Raw genomic sequence first — 25,899 nt, 5'->3', positions numbered from 1 at the left:
AGGCAGGCCACTCCGGGTTGGTAGGTGGCAGTTTTAATAAAGGAATTTACAAAAGGAATTTACATGAGAGGCTTGTCTTGGGAGGCAGCAAGACCAGTGGGTGCCCCCCACCTGCTTGGGCTCGGTCACGTACACCATGCAGGTGTTCTCATCACCACATCACTATCTCAAGGCTGTGTCCTCTGGGACTGAGAACCACCATTCCAAGAACAGGGGAAGACATGAGGAACCTCCAAGTGCCTGGGTCAGCTGGTGGTCACATCTCTTTGATGACGTTCCCAAACAATATCACTTTCAGGTACTGATTTCATTTTCTTTGGATATATACCCAGAATTGGACTGCAGGATCATATGGCAGTTTGATTTTTAATTTTTTGAGAAACTTCCATACTGTTTTCCATAGTGGCTGCATGCACCAGTTCACATTCCCACCCAAGTGAATTCACCCAAGTCAGTTCTCCCTTTTCTCCACACCTCACTAAAAGTTGTACCTCGGAGCATTTGGGTGACTCAGTCGGTTGAGCATCTGACTCTTGATTTCAGCTCAGGTCATGATGCCAGACTCGTGGGACCAAGCCCCGCATCAGGCTCTGCCCTGAGCATGGAGACTAGTTAAGATTTTCTCTCTCTCTCTCTCTCTCTCTCTCTCTCCTTCTGTCCCTCTCCCCTGCTCCTGCTCTCTCTCTCTCTCTCTCTCAGTCTTTCTCCCCAATAATAAATAAATAAATAAATAAATAAAATAAATAAACAAATACTGTCTCTTGTCCTTTTGATGATAGCCATTCTAGCAGGTATAAGGTGACATCTCATTGTGGTTTTGATTTCCAATTCCCTGATAGTGATGGTGAATGTCTCTTTACCGACTTCTTGGCCATTTCTATGTCTCCTTTGGAAAAATGGCTGTTCACATCCTTTGTCCATTTTTTAATTGTTTTTTTTGTTTGTTTGTTTGTTTTGGGGTTTTTTTTTTTTTTGCTGTTAAATTGTGTGAGTTTTGTATGTAATTTGGATAGTAACCCTTCATCAGATAGGTGATTTCCAAATATTTTCTTCCACTCCCTAAGTTGCCTTCTAGTTTTGTTAATTGCTTCCTTTGCTGTGCAGAAACATTTTCATGTCATATAGCCCACTTGTTTGTTTTTGCTTTTGCTGCCTGTGCTTTTAGGGTCTTATCCAAAAATTGGTGTCAAGACCAATGTGTAGGAGCATTTTCACTATGTTTTCCTCAGTAATTTTTATGGTTTCAGGTCTTACATTTAAGCCTTTAATTCCTACTAGTTAATTTTTGTGAGTGGTATGATATAAGGGTCCTGTTTTATTCGTATTTACTTATGAATATCCAGTTTTCTTAACACCATTTATGGAAGAAACCCTCATTTCCCCATTGAGTGTTCACGGCATCCTTGTCAAAAATTAGTCAACTGTACATGGGCTTATTTCTGGGCTCTGTACTCTATTCCACTGGTCCATGTGTCTGTTTTTATGCCATTACTATGCTGTTTTTTGATTACTACAACTTTGTAATAGTTTGAAATTGAGAAGCAGGATGCCTACCACTTTGTTCTTCCTCAAGATTGCTTTGGCTATTTAGGGATCTTCTGTGGTTTCATATGAATTTTAAGGTTGTTTGTTCTATTTTTGTTAAAAAAGTCAATGTAATTTTAGAAGAAATTGTATTGAATCAGTAGGATACAAGATACTTTTCTATTTATTCTTTTGTTTCTTAAATTTCTCTCACCAATGTCTCATCATTTTCAGTGTACTTTCACTTCCTTGGTCAAATTTATTCCAAAGTATTTTGCTTTTTTTTAATTAATTTATTTATTTTTATTTTATTTTAAATAATTTTTTGTAATGTTTATTTTTACTTTTTGAGAGAGACAGAGACAGAATGCAAGTGGGTTAGGGGCAGAGAGAGAGGGAGACACAGAATCTGAAGCAGGCTCCAGGCTGTCAGCACAGGGCCCGACGCGGGGCTCGAACTCACGAGCTGTGAGATCATGACCTGAGCTGAAGTCGTACGCTCAACCGACTGAGCCACCCAGGCACCCCTAAATTTTTTTAATGTTTATTCATTTTTGAGAGACAGAGAGAGACAAAGCGCGAGTGGGGGAGGAGCGAAGAGAGAGGGAGACACAGAATCCGAAGCAGGCTCCAGCTCAGAGCCTAACCTGAGGTTCAAACTCACAAACCATGAGATCATGACCTGAGCTGAAGTCGGATGCTTAAATGACTGAGCCACCCAGGTGCCCCAGTATTTAGTTTTTGATGCTCTTGTAAATGGGATTGTTTTCTTCGTTTCTTTTTCACATAGTTTCTTGTTAGTATGTAGAAACACAACTGATTTTGTGTATGATGACTTTACCTCCTACAACTTTACTGGATTTATTTATACATTCTAACAGTTTTTGTACCATCTTTAGGATTTTATGTAGGTAAGATCATGTCACCTGCGAACAGAGACAATTTAACTTGTTTCTGTCTGATTTGGATGTTTTCTTTCTTTTTCTTGTCTAATTGCTCTGGCCGGGACTTCCAGAACTATGTTAAATAGGAGTGTTGAGACGGGCATACTTTTCTTCCTGACATTAGGAAAAAGCTCTCATTTTTCCACCACTGAGTGAGATGATACCTGGTGGCTTTTCATATACAGCCTTTATTATGTTGATGACCATTCCTCCTCTACCCAATGTGTTGAGAATTTTTATCAGGAAAGAAGGTTGAATTTTGTCACATGCTTTTTGTGCATCTGCTTTGATGATCATATGACTCTTATCTTTTTCTCTATTAATGTGTTGTTTCACATTTGTTGACTTACACATGTTGAACCACGTTTGCAATCCAGAGATAGCTACAGCTCGATCACTGTGTATGATTCTTTTAATGTGCTGTTGAAAAACTGCTTGCCAGTATTTGCGGGGTTTTTTTTAAGTTTATTTATTTTGAGAGAGAGAGAGAGAGAGAGAGTACGAGTTTATTTATTTATTTTTGAGAGTGAGAGGATCCCAAGCAGTCTCGGGCACTGTCAGCACAGAGCCTGATGTGGGGCTCGAACCCACAAACCGTGAGATCATGAACTTGAGTTGAAATCAAGAGTCAGATGCTTAATGGACTGAGCCACCCAGGCATTCCGATCCAGTATTTTGTTGAAAAAAAAATTGCGTCTGTATTCATCAAGGATGTTGGCCTAAAGTTTTCTCTTCTTGTAGTGTCCCTATCTGGCTTTGGTATCAGAGTAATACTGGCCTCATCAAATAAGTATGTGTTCCCTCTTCAGTTTTTCAGAAGATTTTGAGAAAGATTGACATTGAGTCTTTAAATGTGGTAGAAGTCACCCATGAAACTGCCAGGCCTTGAGTGTTTCTTTGTTGGGAGGTTTTTGATGACTGAGCCAGTTTCTTTATTCACTATTGGTCTGTTCATACTTTCTTTTGTTCATGATTCAATATTGGTAAGTTGTATGTTTCTGGGCATTTATCCATTTCTTCTATGTTCAGTTTGTTAGCATGTGATCATTCATAACAGTCTCATGATCCTTTGTATTTCTGTGCTATTTGTAATGTCTTTTCTTTCATTCCTTTTTTGTTTTTAAGTCTTCTCTCTCTTTTTGTAGTTAGCCTAGCTAAAATTTTGTCAACCTTGTTCATATTTTCAAAAAATTAAAGCTTAGTTTCACTGACCTTTTCTATTGTTTTTCCGGTTCCTATATCATGTATATCTGTTCTGATCTTTGTTATTAATTTCCATCTGCTAACCTGGGGCTTAGTTTGTTCTTTTTCTAGTTCCTTAAGTGTAAAGTTAGGTTATTTATTTGAGATATTTTTTCCTAAAGCAATCATTTATCAGTATAAATTTCCCCCTTAGCACTGGTTTTCCTGCCTCCCATAAATTTTGGTCTGTTGTTTTCCACTTACATTTGTTTCCAGATTTTTTTAAATCTTCTCATTTGCTTTCTTCTTTGACCCATTGGCTGTTCTGGAGTATGTTGTTTAATCTCCACATATTGGGGGATTTTTCTGTCTTCTTCCTATTATTAACTCCTCCTTTTATAAAATTTTAATTGAAAAAAATGCTTGGTGTGATTTCACTCATCTTAAATGTACTAAGACTTGTTTGTGACATAACATATGATCTATTCTGGAAAATGTTCTATGTACTATTGAGAAGAGTGTGTATATGCTGCTGTTGGATTGAATGTTCTGAATAGATTTTTAGGTCCATTTTGTCTAAAGTACAGTTCAAGTCCATTATTTCCTTATCAATTTTCCATCTGGATAATCTATCCGTTGTTAAAAATGAGAGGTTGTAGTTCCCTACTATTATTGTTTTGTTATCTGTGTCTCCCTTCACATCTGTATGTGCTTAAATATTTAGGTGCCCTGATGTTAGGTGCATATATGTTTATAATTGCTATATCCTCTTAATGAATTGGCCCCTTATTATTTATAATGACCTGTTTCTTATTACAGTTTTTGCTAATAATCTATTTTGTCTGATATAAGCATAGCTATCCTGCTCTCTTTTGGTTTCCATTTGCATGGAATAGCTTTTTCCATTCCTTCACTTTCAGCCTGTGTATAATCTTAAAGCTGGAGTAACTTATAGGCAGTATATAGTTGGGTCTTGTTTTTTGTTTGTTTGTTTGTTTGCTTGTTTGTTTTACCCATCCAGACTCTGCTTGGCTGAGTCTGCTATTGAAGCTTTATATTGAATTCTTCATGTAGTCATTGTGTAGAATTTTTGTTTGTTTTTAATGGGTTTTTTTTAAGTTTATTTATTTTGAGAGAGAGAGAGAGACCCACGCACATGGGAGAAAGGGGGCAGGGACAGAGAGAGGGAAAGAGAGAATCCCAAGCAGGTTCTGCACTGGCAGCACAGAGCCCGATGTGGGGCTCGATCTCACAAATGGTGAGATCATGGCCTGAGCTGAAATCGAGAGTTGGATGATTAGCCAACAGAGCCACCCAGGAAACCTTGCTATTAATGGTTTCTGTTTCTTTGTTGAAATTTTTTTGTTCATAAATTGCTTTTCTAATTTTGGTTATTTGTTTATTTGTGTTTTCTTGGCCTTTCTTGTGGTGCATGACTTTCTTTAAGAGGATTTCTCTGAATTTTTTGTAAGACAGTTTATAGATCTCCATATGATTAGTTTCAATCATTGGAGCTTTATTTATACCCTATAACTCCGGAGTTCCTCTTCTGAGAATTCCTAAAAAAATAGCTTTCATCAACTTTGGGTCATACTTGATGATATGAATATCTTTACATAAATGTTTTGGTAGGTAAAGGAACTCATTTTTTTGATTCCCCATTATCTCTTACATCATCTCTACTTATAATAGTCAAACACTAAAAATAATTTAATTTTCAAAACACAGTAGAATAAATAAATTGTGATGTAGTCTTGCATTAGGTTATTAGATAGCAATTTAAAAGAAATACTGAGACATGTAGCACCAGACTTGACTCTCACAGGTACACTATTTTGCAAAAGAAGGCAGGCAAAAAAGAATTCTCACTCTTCAGGGACACCTCGGTGGCTCAGTCCATTGAGCATCTGACTCCTGATTTTGGCTTAGGTCATATCTCTCAGTTCCTGAGATCAAACCCCACATCAGGCTCTGTGCTGACAGTGTGGAGCCTGCTTGGGATTCTCTCTCTCTCTCCCCCCTCTCTCTCTCAAAATAAATGAATAAACATAAAAAAAGTCTTACTGTTAAAACAGGTCAAAATGATGATAAGAGGTCAATATAGTAATAGGCAGGAGAGGCAGGCATGACAGAACCTTTTGTGGCATGGAAAATATTCTTTATTTAGCATACACATATGGCTATATAGATATGCAACGATTCTCGAATTGTATACTTAATATTTGTGACATTTTCTCTATGTAAGTTTATCACTCTATAAAAAGGTACAATTAATATTACACTAGGCTTTTTAAAGGAGCTGGGACTTTTTATATTTTCTGCTTCTTCTACTTTTTGGTATAAAATAGTAATTGTTGCTTGAGAGTTTGATGGAACTTACCAATAAAACTATCTAGGCCTTCAGCGTTAAATTCAATTTCGTTGCTTCTTCTTGTGTTAATAGCCACTTTAAATATATTTCATAAAAATTGTGGCTTATATAGCATATTTCTTTCTCGCTTAGGAATGATAGTTGGTTCCAGATACAATTCCAAATTCAGTGTTCTTGCTTCTTTTAAGATATTACTTTGTCTTATAAGTAATGCTGCCACTGAGAAGTTTAGAATCAATCTGATTCTTGTTCCTTAACAGGTGATGTGCTCTTTCTTCCGGAAATTTTACTCTGGTACTTTAAAAAAAAAAACAAAAAACTTCTCTGTAGTTTGGGTGTGGAAGTTTTTTCTCATCTTCCTTTAGTGGCAATCCAGAAGTGCTTCCAAAATGAAGCACTCACAAATCCTTTTTATTCTGTGAAATTTCCATCTATTGATAGAATTCTTCAGCTCTTTCCTCCCCTCTAGTTTTCTGTTTCTTACTTGTAGGACCCTTGTTAAGTATATGCTGAAGCTTTTCTTCTGTCCCCTGTATCCCTTACCATTTTATATTTTCCATGTTTTTGTTCTTTTTTCACGCCTTCTTGGAAAATTACTGAAACTGATTGGGGCGCCTGGGTGGCTCAGTCAGTTGAGTGTTCGACTTTGGCTCAGGGCATGATCTCACGATGATTCATGAATTTGAGCCCTACGGTGGGCTTTGTGCTGATAGCGTGGGACCTGCTTCAGATTCTCTGTCTCCCTCTCTCTCTGCCCCTCCTCCGCGAGCACTCTCTCTCTCCAAAATAGAATAAACATTAAAAAATGAAAATTACTGAAACGGATATTTCAACTCAGCAATTTGTTCTCGGCCTATACTTATCCTTCTGTTTATTTCTTAATTGTTTTCCTTAACTTCTTAGCTTAGTAGCTAGCACTTTTGTACTTGCCTGATATTAGTCATGGACAGACACCATGAGCAGCTTGGATCACTGCCACAGATTTCTGTGTCTGTAAAATTAAAGTAAGTGATAAAATGAATTGGGGGAGATAGAAGATCAGAACTTGCCCACTGTCTACACTTTCATCCCTCCCCTCCTGCAGCTCTCCTCCTGGACTGCAGGCATTGACCACCTTCTGCCCCGTCCACTGCTCTCAGGTCACCATTTCAACCTAAGTTGGTCTCCTTCTAATGTGATTAATTCTTTAGATGCTTATTTCCGTTTTACCTCAATCACTTCTCCAGAGGTGATTTTGGGAATTGGTAGCCCCTGTTGATTTTACCATGTGGGCAGTAACAGGATTCATGGTATATAAAACAGATTTCCCACGGAAGGGGAAACACTTGGAGAAGATAATACAAATATGTGTCGTTTTGGAGCCCAGCTACACCCAATAGTATTCATTAACAAATCAAAATTCCAATTTCCAAAGTTAGTCACCCCTTTATCTGTATGACTGATCAGTGGTGAGGCTGCTAGCGTAGGGAATTCTGTAGATACTCTAGATCTTTCATAGCAATCTAACATATACAAAGTACACCACAATTTTCTGCCAAATAGAGATCAGTGAAGCCTCTTACATTACTGTTAATCAGATATTACTAGGGGATGTGCAGGATGCTTTTCTGTTCATCGTTAGGTCCATTTGCCATTATAACCACAGTGGTATGAAACAGGAAAGAAAACCTTGCTATATCAAAAGAAATAACAGCAGTAGCTTTTGCATTCAGGAAAAGGGGGTGGGTTATGGGTAACAGTAGTAAAAGTTTACTCACCATGTGTATTACAGGAGGTTAACCAGTGCCCAAATATTATGATTGGAGTCATATTCCTCACGTAAGTCTGCTATGTGGGTAAGATTCCTGTGCATATTTATAAACTAGACTAAACTATTTAGATGCTAAAGCTCTATCATATTCCAATGTGAAAATCTAGGCAGCTCCTGCTAGACCAAAGCACAAGGCTGACCTGAGCCCCAAAGAAGCAGAACATGCAAATTCTGTGGAGTGGGGACAGCTTATGCACAAAGGTAATTATAAGAATCCGGGAACCAAAAGCTGTCCAGGCAGCAGCTGATAGAAGGATAAACCTTTTCTTGGATTTCTTGCCCAAGAATCAAGCACAGGAGCTAAAGTGGATGATATTCCTCTACTTTGTCTTTGTTGGAAGAAGGATTTTTTATTGATCTACTCTCCCGCCACCTCTCGATACCTGAGGCAGGGGCAGGAGGACCAATTTCGAGAGGACTTATGAGAGCATTTCAAACCCCATCCGAGAAAGAAATTAGGAAAGGAAAGAAATTAGAGACAGGGGTAGATGTGTGCTAAGTAATGGTGACAGGGTGAATATGGAAAGAGGAACAAAGAGAAATCCCCTCAGGCAGGGGGGGCTAGGAGAAAACAGCAGCGGGACATTAAGTTTAGGTCAAATTTGGGGTGACTGGCTGGCTCAGTTGGAAGAGCATGCAACTCTCGATCTCGGATTCGCGAGTTCAAACCCCACACTGGGCGTGGAGATCACTTGAATAAACATTACAAAAAAAACTTTGTAAGATTAGGTGAAATTTGGTAATTATGTGTATCTTTTGCCAGGCTATCTTCCCTTCTTCCCACCCCCCCTTAACACTAAATTTCAGTGACTGCTGATTGCAAGAGCTTTTGATAATGTTTTAGAGGAGGAAGAAGGAGCAAGCTGTCCACACATTCGGTGACATGGGGCAGAGGGAAGATAAGAGGCCTCAGGAGAAAAGGAAAAAAAAAAAACAAAAAACAAGAGATGGAGAATTCAACAAAAAGACACTGTGAGGAAGTAGTAGTTAGAAGCATCACAGCCCAAACACACTCGAGAACCATTAGAAATTCTAGGGACAGGGGCGCCTGGGTGGCGCAGTCGGTTAAGCGTCCGACTTCAGCCAGGTCACGATCTCACGGTCCGTGAGTTCGAGCCCCGCGTCGGGCTCTGGGCTGATGGCTCAGAGCCTGGAGCCTGCTTCCGATTCTGTGTCTCCCTCTCTCTCTGACCCTCCCCCGTTCATGCTCTGTCTCTCTCTGTCTCAAAAATAAATAAAAACATTAAAAAAAAAAAAAAAAAAAAAAAAGAAATTCTAGGGACAGGATGTAGAGCTAATGATTCAAGTCACTTTATTTCTTATTTTCCAAAGGACCTGAGAACTTGGACATGTTTTTTTTTGTTTTGTTTTGTTTTTTTAATAATGTTTTTGAGTTTTTCTGAATTCATTATTTATTTATTTATTTATTTATTTATTTTAAAGTTGTTTTTTTTTTAATGTTTATTTATTTTTGAGACAGAGAGAGACACAGCATGAGCAGGGAAGGGGCAGAGAGAGAGGGAGACACAGAATGTGAAGCAGGCTCCAGGCTCTGAGCTGTCAGCACAGAGCCTGACGCAGGGCTTGAACTCACGAACTATGAGATCATGACCTGAGCCAAAGTCGGACGCTTAACCCACTGAGCCACCCAGGTGCCCCAGAACTTGGACATGTTATATGTAGATTGTGTATCTGTCCCCAGCAGATGTGTGAGCTCTAACGATTTTTCTCAGGATCCCCAGGCGATGAGCCTACTCTATTACCTGCGATCCCGTTGACTTTAACACAGCAGGTCAGACCTAAAGGACCTCATTCTTTTTTCCCCTTTGATGGATAAGCACACATTCGGATGCAATTTGCGGATGAAAGCAGGCACTTTTTCCTTGTAAGGGTTTATCATTTGACTTTCCCGTACACATAGCTTGAAGCTAAGGGGTTACTGCGTATCTTCAAAACAAGTAATTCGGAGACAGTGGTGTAGAGAGTAATTTTACAGAGACAGTGTGACTCTTTTTAGCAGCTATTTTCCCAGATGTCGTGCACCTGTTCTCACTTCTCCAGGCTATCAGGAAAGAGCAGAAACTACGTATCACTGGGTGAATATTGGCAATGCCAGAAGCCAGATTAGGGTCAGGTTTAGGAGTTAGGACATTCCTGTTCCCTCAGCATGTTACAGCCTTGGTGAATGTGGAGTGTCTTCTCAATTCATATCCTAGAAGATGCTCCGCCCGTGGGGTAATTTGAACCAATTTACATTTTCAAAGATCGCTGTGCTTGAGGATACAAGAAATAATGTTTATTTTAATTAAATGTGTAACACACATGTGCTACACCCAAAAACTCAACTATGAGAAGACAATTAGGTTTGGAAGCAAGTTGAGGTATGAGTATCTTCACAGACAAAGTCACAAAGTTAACCTAAAATCATTCTCCTTCCAAGTGACCTGTACTTTCCTATTCCAATTATGCCTCCGCGAAATTTTTAGATTTATTTATGTTTACTAAGAAATTTCGGACATACCCACATCTACCCCAAGTGAATTGAAATTCCAGAGTCTGTAGGGTGGAGGGGAGGGGCTGAAATTATGTAAGAAAAGATGACGTAATTAGGATAGAACATTTCTGGAATCTTCAAATGTTCTTACTGTGATGTCATCTTGAGGAAAGAAACCTCAGCTCCGGAGCTGGATTCAACGTCTCTTTCAGTGTGACCACAGATCAATCACCTAGGATTTCACTCAGGAAAAGAAAATGTATACTTGGATTAAAGCAGCTAGGGTATGAATTCCATAAAAAGCGGTTTGTGTTAGAGTCTCTAGATGTTCACAAAGATTTCTTGATAACACAGAACTGGTCTGGAAGGACCCAAGTATTTATTATTGGACATTTTATATAAAGATAGACCACAAGTTAGCACTGTCCTATCCTGATGTAGGCAGTGATATTTTCTGAACGTCTAGCCTGGACCAAAATGTAATAGGAGCTTCAATATAGGCATATTTGTTCTTCAGATGACACCCCATTGACTCCAATCTCAACATTCTCACATACAAGCTCTTCTTCATTCAGGAGTTTCTCCTCTTCCAGACCTTCTTTCTCTGAAGACCGTGAAAACCAACCTGCAATAGCAAATTCAGGGCCCTGTTGTAATTACAACTCAGAGACTAATCAGAGCCTTCGAGAGGCATCAGAACCATGGACAAGAGGAAAACAGCACCCTGGGGGACCCAGATTGAGATAATTTCTGCATAATATAAAACCCATCAGGAAAATCATCCATACAAACTGTTGATTTCAAACCGTTGTTTAGGAAAGATCTGTAATAGAGACTAAAGACCTCTGAAGAGCTGCTTCGCAGTCAATACAAATAGCAGAGACATGAAATTGGAGAAGGAATGGTGAGCATCCTACTTTCTCAATTAGATTGGGCCACATCAAGGGAATTTGGTAACAGGAAGGTATAACTCTATTACCATGTATCCCATGAAGTCACCTAGACACCAGATCCTGACTCCCCCAGTGTCCACAAGGATAATCCCAATCTTTTCTGAAAGTCCTTAAATGGGTATAGCTGCTTCCGCTTCCCCTGTTGTTCTCCTCCCAAGGAACCCCACAACCTTCAAGAAGGCTGTGGTAGCAGATGATCTGTTGGGCCTTCCAACTCTGAATAGTGTGGATCCAGCTCCATGGACATGTAGCTCATGAGGTTGTGTAGGACTCCATGCTCCAGAAGGCCCTGTGCTTGGTCTCACATCCTGTTGTCACCATCTTCAAAGTCTTAGTATTTTTGAGGGGCACCTGGGTGGCTCAGTCGGTTGAGCCCCCAACTTCAGCTCAGGTCATGATCTCAACAATCGTGAGTTTGAGCCCCGCAGCGGGCTCACTGCAGTCAGCGTAGAGCCTGCTTCAGATCCTCTGTCCCCACTCTCTCTGCCCCTCTCCTCCATTCACTCCCTCTCTGTCAAAAATAAATAAGAACAGGAGTGCTTGGGTGGCTCAGTCATTTGGGAGTCTGACTTTGGCTCAGGTCATGATCTCACTGTTCGTGAGTTGGAGGCCCACATCAGGCTCTGTGATTACAGCTCGGGGCCTGGAGACTGCTTCGGATTCTGCGTCTCCCCCTCTCTCTGGTCCCCCCTGCTTGTGCTCTGTCTCTCTGTCTCTCAAAAATAAAAAAAGGATTAAAAACATTTAAATAAATACATTAATAATTGTTGAACAAGGAATCCCACTTCATTTTTCACTGGGCCCTGAAAATTATGAAACCAGCCCTGCCATAGGTCTTAAAGAAATACGGAGTAATTCTTGCCCTTCACCCAAAACCTGACCCCATGGAAACCCATACTTATCAGAGTAATCTTAATATATTATTAGCAGCCATAGAATATCAAAAAGTAGTCTAACGTTAATGTTTTGCCATTTTAACTACATTTCTCACTTTGTCACATTTTGAATTTCCCTCCCCCAAAACTCTTTTAATAATCTATGTGATTGCTGTGATTGGGAAAACATGACCACAGCATCAAAAAGTACATGCATGGCCACAACTGCAGGAAAGTCCCTATCACCAGATCCAGCCCATTCCCATTCTCCCTAAAGATGCTAAGAAATAACTGAAATGACTTGGGAAGCTAACTCTCTCTCTGATTAAGAGATATTCTTTTCCTTGTCGGTAAGGGACTATTTTACTACTTGTCTGTGAGGTGCTATTCTCAGGATTACATAATTTGCAGGGCCTAGTGCAAAACAAAATCAGAGCCTCTTGTTCAAAGACCATCAAAAAGCTCAAGATGGCAACAGGAGGGCAACAAGCCAAGTGTGAGGTCCTTCTTAGTGTAGGACGTGGGCAGTTGCACAGGTCACATTCCCATGAAGGTGGCCCTGAGCAGGTCTATCTCATCTGTCCCACATAAAGAAGTCTTGGCAAGAATTTCAGGGACGGGAAATCCTTCATTTATGTAATTGTATTCCGGATCACCTGTCTCTTGTCCTCTAAGAGCAGGCTAGGGCCTCTGGTGGAGCACATAAGTAGAGCGGACCTACCCCCAGGAATCAGGATAGGATCATTCTGGATCTAACAGTGACCTCTTGCGTGACCTTGAGAAAGTCACATCCTATCTACTTTCAGTTACTTTATCTATGTAGTAGTGGTTGATTATACAATTCCTCTGCTCCCTTTAAGTACCAATAATCCCTGAGGCTATAATTGAAGGCATTCTGGATAATTGGTGGATATATCAGCTTCTGGGGCGTCTGGGTGGCTCAGTCGGTTGAGCGGCCGACTTCGGCTCAAGTCATGATCTCGCGGTCCGTGAGTTCGAGCCCCGCGTCGGGCTCTGGGCTGACAGCTCGGGGCCTGGAGCCTGCTTCAGATTCTGTGTCTCCCTCTCTCTCTCTCTGACCCTCCCCCGTTCATGCTCCGTCTCTATCTGTCTCAAAAATAAATAAACGTTAAAAAAAAATTATAAAAAAAAAATCGGCAGCTTTCGCCCCCTAAAATACCAAAAGGTTCGCCAAATCCCAATATATTTCAGCAAAATGATCTCTCAGTTGCCTCCCACCCTGGAGTTTTACAATGTTTTGTCAAACCAGATATCTTGGTTTGGGAAATACCTATATGTTAACATATAGCTGAAACCATCAGAGCAGCTATGCACATGGAGAACTGTCTCTTTCTTACTCTCTAAAGTCATGAGGTGTCAGGAGAAAAACAGTTTAAACCAGCCTGAGAAGTAGTCATTCAGTTCCTGAGACAATGGTCCCCAGGAAACCAGACTTCCCCTCTCAGAGGACTGAGGTTGCCATCTCCCAAAACTCTATTCCCCCTTCAGTCCGTCTTCCACACAGGCCTTCCTACCCCCACTCCAGTCCCCAAAGCAGACTACCTGCCTTGCCTATAACGTTCCCAAATCTAACTCTGTCTTCATACTCTTTGGCGCACGGTAGCAGCTTGGCCACAGAATTATCTGCCAGGCGAGAAACCTTCCCAGAACAGACGTGAGAGGATAAATCTGCATATATGAAAAGTAAATAAAGATTCATAACAGAACCTCGGGCTTGAAATGGTTTCTTTCCAGAGAGAAGACTCCGCGTTCACTGGGGAGCAGAGAGAGCTGCTGAGAGCCTGAGAGTGTAGAGAAAGGTATGGTTCTAAGGAGGGTTGCAGGAGTTGTATGTGTAGATGCTGCACCACGGATGCTGTGAATCACCCTAGATAGTGGTTTATGGCCAGAACGTGCTAGGGAGGGCAGGGACATCCACCCAATTCCAGCTGTTTCTCCTCCCTAGTTCCATGGTCATTATCAACGATTTCACATGCAGCCCCGTGTGGATACTATTCACAAGTGGGCAAGATTGATACAAAGGTTCCGAGTCAGAAACTCACATGCTAAAACACCTTCATATAGAGCCACCTTTGAAGTCTCTGGGGCTGCTCTCAGCTCATCAGAGCCCCTTCCTTGTTCATGCTTTATGGACATACCCTGGAAGAGTCCTAACCCGTGTCCCTATTCCTGGTGCTGAACTCACTGCTGTCATGGGATACCATATTTCTTTGGTCCTTCTAGTCCAAGGTCATTGAGGTTTAAAGTCCAGAGCAATCCACGTATCACATTTTCCAGAAAATGCAATAAGGACAAAAGGCAGCTTCAGTATCCACATCACAACGGCCCCTTCTCATCCACAGCCCACAAGCTCTCCTTTTCCTCATCCCCTTTTTAGAGCCTACCTTTGCATTTTATTTTCTTTCTGCACGGCCGAATCACCAGGAAAATGAGAAAAAGGAAGATGCAGGGTCCAAAGATGAAACTGAGGATACCTGTCACAAAGAAGATCCCAGGGCCAGGATTTGAGCCTAAATTGGACTCTGAAAAAAACATATTCTCAGGATGGGAAAGGACATGGGGGAAATCCTGCCCCTACTGTCACCTGGTGGGTTTTCAGGATGGTGAAGTCACAGCACAGGCACAATGGGAGATTGTGAGATCCTGGCAGGTACTGGCCCAGCCTTTGGCTTTCAGAGAGCCCAACCCTATCCAATACTACCTTGAGAAGTTGTAGGAGAGAATGCCAAGGAATGTCAGGAAGCTTCACAAATTGCCACACGCATAGGTTCAGAAGCACTATATCCAACCCCCCTTTCCAGGAATGGAGCCCACCCAGGGAGAGAGAAGAGAGCAGGGAGAGAGAAGGCTTGGAGTGCTCTTGTTTAGGATGAGAATATTCCCGAGCAAACAAGACCCACGTGCACGGCAACTGGTTTGTTTTCCCAAGTTTTCTGTTCTAAGTCAACCCAAGGAAGGGAAAACTTTCCCAGGAAGGGACTCCTGATCCTTTCCTGAAAGGTCCAGTCTTCCTCAGGGCACATCCAACCTTGTCTAAAATGTGTGCACCAGAGATCATCTTAGAATAGCTCTCCTGCCCTGTGGGACAAAAAGAAGGGAACACTGTCTTCATGTGAATATGAGGCAGATTTTCCCTATTGTCTGGACAGTAAAGAAAGAGCTTAAGTTGTCCCATTATCACCAGAAAGCCCACCCTCATCCTTCACCCTGTTCCTGGGATGTCCTAGGTGCCCCTCTTTCAAAAGTACCTGGAGAAATCCATCAATTTAGGCACATAGCCTCACCTGGTATAAGAACTCTTACAGTTCCGTTGAAGCACTTTTTGAAAGAACATTTTTACATTCCTACCATGTTTCCTAAGTCTGCCATAACAAAGTCCACACTCTCTCTGGAGGCATTAGGGAAGGATTCTCCCTTGCCTAGTTTCTGGTGCTTGTTGGCAATTTCGGGCATTCTTCTGTTTGTAAATGCATCACTCCAATCTCAGCCTCCTCCATCACATGGCAGTCTCTGTGCGTCTGGTCTTCACACAGTGTTCTTCCCTGTGTTTGTGTCTAAATGTCCCTTTTCTTATAAGGGTACCAGTCATTGGATTAGGGCCAACCCTAAGATGCTATTTCTAAATAAAGTCACATTGTGAAGTTCTGAATGGACATGGATTTTGGAGAGATATATTCAAACCAGTAGGTAACTAATCCCCAAAACTGTCAAGACTAATTCTCCTTTACGAAGTTTCAATCCACAACCCAATCTTCTTCACTCAACAGACAACCTCAGTTGATACCGCAGGGAGATGGAATGGCCCTTCATATTTTTTCCAAATAGAAACAGAGATCCATGCACTGAAGAGTCACTGGATAGATGAGGACTGTCCCCAAGGAGGGGACAGCCACCGACACTTACAGCAGCTCGAAAATGAATGCCTTAGTCAGACAGGGGGTTACACCAGAGCCTCCACCGCAGCCACCTTTTGTACCTTTCCAGTTCATTTGCTTTATGCATTAAGTATGCATTTTTACATTAAGTTATGAGAGCTTATTCCTGCTGGATTCTTGTACGCTTCTTTTTCTGGGGTATTTTGCAAGAGGAAGGTTAGCTAAGACAAGCTACAGGTCCCCACCACAGCAGTTGGGTCTTGAGTCCACAAATCATCACCTCCCTCCTATACTACATTCTAGATTTCCTTCATCCTTTATTAGCACCTCTGCTGGTCTAGGTAGCTTAGCTGGTGGGATGATCCAGACCCTTACCCTGAGTGATCTAAAACTCTGGCCACCGTATACTTCTCAGGCTGTGACTCATGCACTAACTAGTATATTTATTATCAAGATGGGGCAAGGAAGTGCCAAGAAATATCCAAACATATGTGCCAAGTATATTCTTGTCTGCACCTGTTGTGCGACAGTTTTCGTCTTCCTGATGATTAGGGTCATTTACCCCAATAATGAGGTTATTGTTTTCTTGCTTATTGATAATTTGTCATGGATATCCTGATGTGACTGGAAAGGAGCCATGGCTTAAAGTTTAATGTGGCACTTATGTGATCCCTGGTGGAATCATTTTTCCTTCTGTGAACCAGAGCTTCTACATCCACAAAGCCTAGACTTAGAAGGTAGAAATCCCAGGGGCGCCTGGGTGGCTTGGTTGGTTGGGCCTCTGACTTCGGCTCAGGTCATGATCTCACGGTCCGTGAGTTCGAGCCCCGCGTCGGGCTCTGTGCTGACTGCTCAGAGCCTGGAGCCTGTGTCAGATTCTGTGTCTCCCTCTCTCTCTGCCCCTTCCCTGTTCACACTCTGTCTCTCTCTGTCTCAAAAATAAATAAAAAAATTAAAACGTTAAAAAAAAATTAAAAAAAAAAAAAAGAAGATAGAAATCCCAAATACCTCAAGTGGACCATTGGGAATGAAGGTAAGCATAGCCACTCCTATTTCCACTTGTTCTTGGATCCATGTATTCTTACCTGTTGGCCATATCATGGGTAACCACATAATGGTAACTTATTTTGAGAACATACATTGTACTGTGGATGGTGGGCCCCATCCTTGTAGGGTATCATCTCCAAGCTGTTTTTCAGCTACACCTTCAACAGGCATTTCCATCACTCTGTCAGTGGATAGGTGATAGGACCCTTGGATCCGACAGTCACATAATGCCTGCCAAATCTCCTTTGCCATAAAATGAACCCTTGGTCCGAAGCAATGTGGTGCAAGGTCCCACATTAATGAACTAAACACTTTATAAGACCCCAAATAGCGGTGCTGGCTGAAACCCTGCAGGACTTCCGGATATCAAAAATAAAAAAAGACATTACTAGAAAAGAAAACTACAGGCTGATATCTCTGATTATTATAGATGCAAAATTCTCAATAAAATACTAGCAAACCAAATTCAGCAGCACATTAAAAAGATCATTCACCATAAACAAGTGGGATTTATCCCTGGGATGCAAGGGTGGTCAACACCCCCAAACCAGTCGATATGAAGCATCACATTAATAGAATGAAAGAAAAGATTCATGTGATCATCTTAATAAATGCAGAAAAAGCATTTGACAAAGTTTAACACCCATTCATGATAAAAATGCTTAACAAATCAGGCATAGAAGGAACATATCTCAACATAATAAAAGCCATATCTGTCAAGCCCACAGCTAAAAAGCCTTTTCTCTATGATCAGGAACAAGACACCAGGGCCTACTGTCTCCACTCCTATTCAACATAGTGCTGAAAGTCCTAGCTAAAGCAATAAAGCAAGAAAAAGAAATAAAAGATATCCAAATCTGAAAGGAAAAAATAAATTTCTCTCTATTTGTAGATGACATGATTTTTATATAGTAAATCCTAAAGACTCAACCAATCTAATCAATGAGTTCAGTAAAGTTATGTATCCAAAATTAACATGCAAAAATTAGTAGTTTCTAGACACTAACGATGAATTTCCTGAAAAACAAATAAAGAAATTGATCTTATTTATAACATCAAAAATGATAAAATACTTAGGAATAAATTTAACCAAGAAATTAAAAGATCTCTACTTGGTGAAAGAAATTGAAGAAGGCATAAACAAGTGAAAAGATATCCTATGTTCATGGATTGGAAGAATTAATATTGCTAGAATGCTCGTACTACTCAAAGTCATCTTCATGTTAAACACAATCTCTATCAAAATGCCAATGGCATTTTTCACAGAAATAGAGAAAACAATCCTAAGATTCATATAAAATCACAAAAGACCTGAAATAGACAAGTCAATTATGAAAAATAAGAACAAAATCACACACATCACATTTACTGATTTTAAACTGTATTACAATGCAATAGTAAATTAAGCAGTATGGTACTGTTATAAAAAATACACACACAGGCCAATGGAATAGAGTATAGGGCCCAGATATATATTTCTACATATATTGTCAACTAATATTTGACAAGAAAGCCAAGAACACTCAGTGGGGAAAGGATTGTCCCTTCCACAAACTGTGTTGGAAATACTGGATAACTACATGCAGAAACATGAATGTGGATCTCTGTCTTCCATCATTCACAGAAATTAACTCAAAATGAATTAAAAATGTTGACATAAGATTGATAAAGTGAAACTCCTAGAAGAAAAAATAGGAAAGAAGTTCCTTGACATTGGTCTTGGTGATGAATGATTTTTTTATAGATATGACATATATTAAAAGCACAAGCAACAAAAACAAAAGTCAACAAGTGAAACTACATGGTAAGTGGGCATTATGCCAAATGAAATAAGTCAGAGAGAAAGGCAAATACTGTATTATATCACTTATATGTAGAGTCAAAAAAATCAAATTCCTATAAATGGAGAGTACTTGTTGCATACCAGAGGCTGGGGGTTGGGAGAATTGGGAAGATGTAGTTTAAGAGTACAAACTTGCAACCAGTAGATAAATAAGTCCTGGAGAATTCATGCACAGCATAATGGCTATAGACAATAATGCTGTGTTATAAACTTCAAAGTTGCTAAAAGACTAGATCTTTATTGCTCCCCCACAAAAAAATAAATTATGTGATGTGATAGAGGTGTTACCTAATGTTATGGTGGTAATCATATTGCAATATATAAATGTATCAAATCGACACATTGTACACCTTAAATTTACACAAAATTATATGTCAATTATATCTCAATAAAAATAACTTTTTAGGCACGCCTGGGTCGCTCGGTCGGTTGAGCGTCCGACTTTGGCTCAGGTCATGATCTCACGGCTTGTGAGTTGGGGCCAGCATTGGGCTCTGTGCTGACAGCTTAGAGCTTGGAGCCTGCTTTGGATTCTGTGTCTCCCTCTCTCTCTTCCCCCTATCTGCTCGCATTCTGTCTCTGTCTCTCTCAAAAATAAATAAACATTAAAAAAAATTTTAAAAGAAAAATAACTTTTTAAAATGGTGAAAACATGATCAGTACTTGTTTTGTTGATAGCAAGGGTATGATAAGCAATTTATGTAAAACAGATTTCATTTCCAAGCACTGTAAGACATTTTTATTATTTACTCAAAGGCCTGGAAAGAATGTGAAAGTGGTAGACTGGTTTATATGAAAATGAACAGAAGAAGGGGAGGCAGAGAAACAGAAATGTTGACGAAGAGGACCTAAGAGTAGAAGGGCATATACTTTCTTTTCTTTTTTTTAATTTTTGAGACAGAGAGAGACAGAGCATGAGCAGGGGAGGGGCAGAGAGAGAGGGAGACACAGAATCCAAAGCAGGTGCCAGGCTCTGAAGCTGTCAGCACAGAGCCCGATGCGGGGATGGAACTCACAAACCGTGAGATCATGACCTGAGCTGAAGTCGGACACTGAAGTCAGACTGAGCCACCCAGGCGCCCCAGAAGGGCATGTACTTTCTAACCAGATTGCCACAGTGTAAAATGGGGATTCATTTTGTAACTGATTTGTAATCTATAGGTCCACCATGTCCGGGGAACTATAATTTATTCCCAGGTGACATGTCCATAGTGGCCATGGTAGTCTTGAGGACAAAAGGTTCTCTGTGATGTGATGGAAAGGAAAGACATACCTCACACTTGCTACCCTCAGGAGTCCTTGATCTTTATAAGGCTTTCACTTACCAACCAGAAATGAGAGGAAAGACCCAATGATCATGTTCCCTTGAGTCCATCTCACCTTTTTTTTTTTTCATCTTCTTGAGAATTTTTTTATCCTTCTAATCCCAATTTTCTACTCTTCTGATTCTTTGTTCTGTTGGATACTTATCATTTCTTTAGGGCCACAATATGTTGTTCATTGGACATTGGAGACCTAGGCTTCATTAAACCAAAAAAAGCATCTTTTCTTGGGCTATATGTGGTAGAACTGACTCCAAAACAGTGTATCTGACTGTCAATAACACCAGCTGAGCTGAGCCAGCCATTGAGTCAGACTCTGGGGATGGAGAAAAGAACAGCATATTTTTTTAACATTTATTTAACATTGAGAGACAGAGAGACACAGAGCGTGAGCAGGGGAAGGGTAGAGTGAGAGGGGGAGACATAGAAGCTGAAGGAGGCTCCAGGCTCTGAGCTGTCAATGCAGAGCCCGATGCGGGGCTCGAACTCACAAACTGTGAGATCATGACCTGAGCAGAAGTCGGTCGCTCAGCCAACTGAGCCACCCAGGCGTCCCATGAACAGCATATATTTTTTGATGGAACTTTTTTATAGGAGCTTTGGAGACAAAATGAGACCTAATGTCAGGAAACCTTGTAGCTCATATAAGGAGATATTTAAGAGTCAGCATGTAATCGGTGTTTGTATTTCAGAAAGTTTACTTTTTATATAGTCTCTGATGGCAGAGGAGATGTTAAACAGGATTTCTGTTGGTTCCCAGAAAATAGTGAAGCCAGGGATGGGACTATATAATTCCCTTCCTGCTGTAGGAGCCCCATTAGGGACCAGGAGAGTCCCTTGTATGGTTTGAAGAAGCTAAGGCTATTACCTGAAGGCATGAGGATCTGAAAAACCATGAACTTAGTCTGCTTTCTCCAGGGAATTGCTTTTCTCCTATTCAGTATCCTAGTGAGTGCTCAAGGTTAGCATAGCCTCAATTCTTAAAATCAGCAGAGATATTAGATTAGCTCAAAGAATCTGGAGAGCTATCTCTGGGGTTGTAAAGACAATGCCTTTTTACTGACCATTTGGTTTTGACTAAATGTGACCTTTAGTAACAATGAATGTTGGTTTTTCTCCTGTGAGGGAGAGACTCTGTTTTTCAAGTTCAGCAGTGGGATGTTCCAGACATATGAAGTTGGTTTTCTGAATCAGCCCCCACAACACCGAAAAGCTCAGTGAATGTCAAATCACTTCCAAAGTATCCCGTAATGGATTGTGGCTGAGAGGCTACGTCAGGCTGGATCTCTGATCTATCCTTCCTATACTCTGTTACCCTTTAGACTATGGGCATCTGTGTCAGACAGGGGTTGGGGAGTGGGGTGGAGGAATCAGGTGAAGGGGAGTCTGAAGAGGAGGAGAAGGCTAAATGCGTAAGCAGAAACATGTCTGCCTGCTGAAAGTCAATTCTTGTAGGTAATACTCCATAGAACTCACATTGTCTAAGCCAGATTGCTGGATTTGGTGGTGAAGGTGGCGGTGGTGATGAGGATACATATGTATGTGTATATGATAGGGCAGATATAGAAACCTTTCTGCCTATAAAGAAAGTCCTCCCAGGGTGCTTGGGCAGCTCAGTCAGTTGAGCATCTGATTCTTGGTTTCAGCTCAGGTCAGGGTTCAAGCCCCACACAGGGCTCTGTGCTGTCAGCACAGAGCTTGTTTGGGAGTCTCTCCCCTCCTCTCTCTCATTCTCTCTCAAAATCAAGAAATAAATAAACTAAAAACAAGTAAAATAAAATCCTCCCAATAGGAACTATAATTACACCCCCAGATAACCCCGTGCTTGCAAGGTAAGCCTGACTTTGACTTTCTTTTTCTTCCCCACACACCTACAGCTCAGCTGTTTTTCTTATTTACTGTGATCTTTCCCCAGCATTGGGTTCTTGGCAGAACTGTGTCTTCCTGCCTGTTATGTTTTTGCTTTTTTTTTTAAGTTTATTTATTTATCTTGAGAGCGAGAGCATGAGCGTGCAAATGGGGGAAAGGCAGAAGAGGGGGAGAGAGAGAATCCCAAATAGGTTCTATCTCACGAACCATGAGATCATGACCTGAGCTGAAATCAAGAGTCAAATGATTAACCAACTAGCTACCCAGGCGACCCTGATGTTTTCCCTTCTTACCTCTTGATCATTCTGCAACCTCACTGTGCAGCAGAGAAAAGTGATGTCAAATGTAGGTGCCCTTAGATGGACTGACATTAGCATTGAAGGCAGAAGAGGGCTAGTCTTAGAGACTTCAGGATGTGTCTCTTTGGTTAATTTTTCCCTGCCCTAGTGAGGTATTCAAGCTTGTTTGGGGACGTCCTAATGGATTCACTCTTTAGGAAGAATGCTGTGCTTAGAACATGCTTTGGGAAATTTTGTCCCTTGTAGTTCCCCCGGATCCCATGTGAAATCTTGTCTCCACTGAGCCCCTGACTGAGGAGAATACAAGATATCAGTGCTTGAGCTTCCGAAAGGACAATCTAGTCACATGGCTGGAGAGCCAGCCCTTCCAGATGTGTGCCTTGGTCCCTGGCTGCTGTAGCAACGTCCCTCAACTCTCTATCCTTTCCCTCACCCTTTTTCCTCCTGTTTCAAACCCCTCCAACCACAAGTCTCTGTCTCTCTTCTTTGGGAAAGTCTATGCCTCCAAACGGGAGGGAGAGGTTCTGCTCCTCATTTCCTTGTTGTATTTCTTGGAACTTCCAGTTCCTCAGGTTTGGGCCATATGCTAATGATGGTTGTCCTTCTGTAGGCTTTGCAGGCTTTTAGGGGTTGAAATGTAAAATTGGTGCTCAGATTCCAGGTTGGCCTCTCCAGCCCCAAGAACAACGAATGCCTTTCTCATTAGGCTAAGAAGAAATCCCATGTCATCAGCCAAGCGCATTTTTTTGCAGAGAGAACTTTTTTAGAATCATGTTTTTATGGAGCATGTTCGTATGTTAAAGCATTCGGTTCACATGAGTTTACCCCATCTACTTGTGACACTTCAACTTTGGTATCATGGTGTCAAAGATCATCAAATATTCCCCAAGCCCACCACGTACAGGACAAGTCAGGGTCTGCCAGCTCCCTTTAGATTCTTTCTAAACACTAAATCTCTGCTTTAATAGAGGGCACATCTCAGTCTCTACACACGTGTGTGTGCATGCATACACACACACACTCACACTCATAATTGGATCATAAAGTACACAATTTTATATACACTTTCAAAATTAACAATATTTTTTTTTATTTTTTAAGGTTTATGTATTTTTGAGAGAGAGAGACAGAGCACAAGTGGGGGAGGGGCAGAGAGAGAGACACACACACACACGCACACACACACACACACACACAGAATCTGAAGCAGGTTCCATGCTCTGAGCTCTCAGCATAGAGACCAATGCAGCACTCGAACTCACAAACTGCAAGATCATGACCTGAGCCGAAGTTGGACGCTTTACTGACTGAGCCACCCGGGAGTCCCTTAACGATATATTTTAAATTTCTTTCTGTCAATTAAAATATCTTCTATGTCATTTGTATTGTTGCCGGTGTTACACTGTATTACTGAATCATAACTTATTTTGCTAATCCCATTTGTTGTATATTTATGTTTTCAATTACAATACTGTGATGAAATTTTTATGAACATCTACATTGACCGAATAGAAAAGCCATTATTATTTTCTCAAGATAACCATTCTGAAGCCTCTGATATATATTGTCTAATAGCCATCAAAATAGCTATCAGTAGCTTTGATTTTCAACATTAACTGAGAGTATTATTTTCTTCATAACTTTGCCATAAGTGCATTATATCATGTTTTTATCCATATTGATCCTATACATCAAAATATTATCTTATACTGTAACCTTAAAATGTCTGTCATAACATTTCTATTTTTTCTTTAGAATGTTTTTCATTTTAGTATTTACTTATAGGAATTCTTTAAATTTTCTTAACTTTTATTTTTGAGAGACAGAGAGAGACCACAGCAAGGGAGGGGCAGAGAGAGAGAGGGAGACACGGACTCTAAAGCAGGCTCCAGGCTCCGAGCTGTCAGCACAGAGCCTGATGCAGGGCTTGAACCTGCAAACTGAGAGATCAGGACCTGAGCTAAAGTTAGATGCGTAACCAACTGAGTCACCCAGGTGCCCTGACTTATAGGAATTCTTTATAAACTAACATCATTTACTATTTGTCTTACATATTTTCTAAATATTGCCCCCATTTTTGCATATTAATGTTTTTAGGGTTATGCATGTGTTAAGGGGCTGTTGTGTGATCAAATTTATAATCCTCTACCTTTAGGATTTCTGTCTTTAATGCAATGCTTCAAATGCCATTCTTCATACCACAATTACTTTTAATCAATTTTATTTTTCTATAAATAATTGTATAGTTTCACTAGAGAACATTCAAAACCTTATTACATCTCAATTTATTTTACTGTATGTAATGGTGTTATATCAATTGCACCAAATAAGAATATTTTAGATAGTGATATAAGAATTTATGAATTACTTCTTCAAATTAAAAAAAATTAATGTTTATTTTATTTATTTATTTATTTATTTATTTATTTTGACAGAGCATGAGCGGGGGAGGGGCAGAGAGAGGAAGACACAGAATCTGAAGCAGGCTTCAGGCTCCAATCTGTCAGCACAGAGCCGGACGCGGGGCTCAAACTCACAGACCGCGAGATCATGACCTGAGCCGATGTCAGATGCTCAAACGACTGAGCCACCCAGGCGCCCCTGAACTAATTACTTCTTAAGATGCAATATTTATGACCACAAACCATTACCATTAATTTACATTTCCTTTGTTATTTTGCTGATTAACAAGAATTTAAAAGAATCATATTTTACTGGACTTTATTCATCCATTCATTCAATACATATTTATCAAGCGCCTATAGATAGTATTTAGAAAAGGTTCTCAATGCATGCTGTTGAAGAATGTGCCAGGCACTGTCCTAACAGCAGAAACACAGAGGTGAATAAGGCATGCAGAGTCTTTCTTCTCATGGAGCTTGTGTGTGTGTGTGTGTGTGTGTGTGCGTGAGCATGTGTGTATGCACATGTCTGTATTTTACTTGTTGTGGAATGTGGAGAGTGATAAGTAGACAGATAAAACAATTTCAGGCGGTGTTAAAGGCTATGATTTGGTCAACGTCTCAGTAACTCAGCCCATTAGATTAATTCCGAAGACTGTTATTTTCCCTTGCCACTTGGACTGAAGCCAGGACTTCAGATCATCTTGTTCGGGGGCAAGATGGCTCCCAGCTGTCCCTGACCTAGCGCTTCCCCACTGTCTGCTTCTGCAGGAATGAGACCCAGGAGCTGTCCAGCAGCTGCCCCCTGCACAGGTACATCAGTCCCTCCTGCCTCCCCTGCTGGCTCCTGCCTTCCCACCAGGGGTGGTAACCGAAGGTGCTGCTGCCTTTTCAGACCACGAGAAGCTCCGACTCAGGGGAGGAGACACGGAGTGCTCAGGGCGAGTGGAGGTTTGGCACGATGGCTCCTGGGGCACAGTGTGTGATGACTCCCGGAGCCTGGCAGAGGCCGAGGTGGTGTGTCAGCAGCTGGCCTGTGGCTCTGCCCTGGATGCCCTGCAGAGGGCG

At 40.9% G+C, this 25,899-nt stretch overlaps 1 long non-coding RNA gene across 1 annotated transcript; it reads right to left on the bottom strand.

The window, feature by feature from the left end:
* Positions 1–10,682: 10,682 nt before the first annotated feature.
* LOC123590263 lies at positions 10,683–15,092 on the bottom strand. Its single transcript, XR_006708693.1, has 2 exons — positions 14,559–15,092; positions 10,683–10,950 (listed from the first exon to the last, which is right to left on the bottom strand). It is a non-coding gene; the product is annotated as an uncharacterized LOC123590263 (long non-coding RNA).
* Between the last annotated feature and the right edge of the window lie 10,807 nt (positions 15,093–25,899).

This window comes from Leopardus geoffroyi, chromosome B4 (assembly GCF_018350155.1).
Source record: "Leopardus geoffroyi isolate Oge1 chromosome B4, O.geoffroyi_Oge1_pat1.0, whole genome shotgun sequence".
NCBI classification, from domain to species: Eukaryota; Metazoa; Chordata; class Mammalia; order Carnivora; family Felidae; genus Leopardus; species Leopardus geoffroyi.
This window is presented reverse-complemented; position numbering and strand designations above follow the sequence as displayed.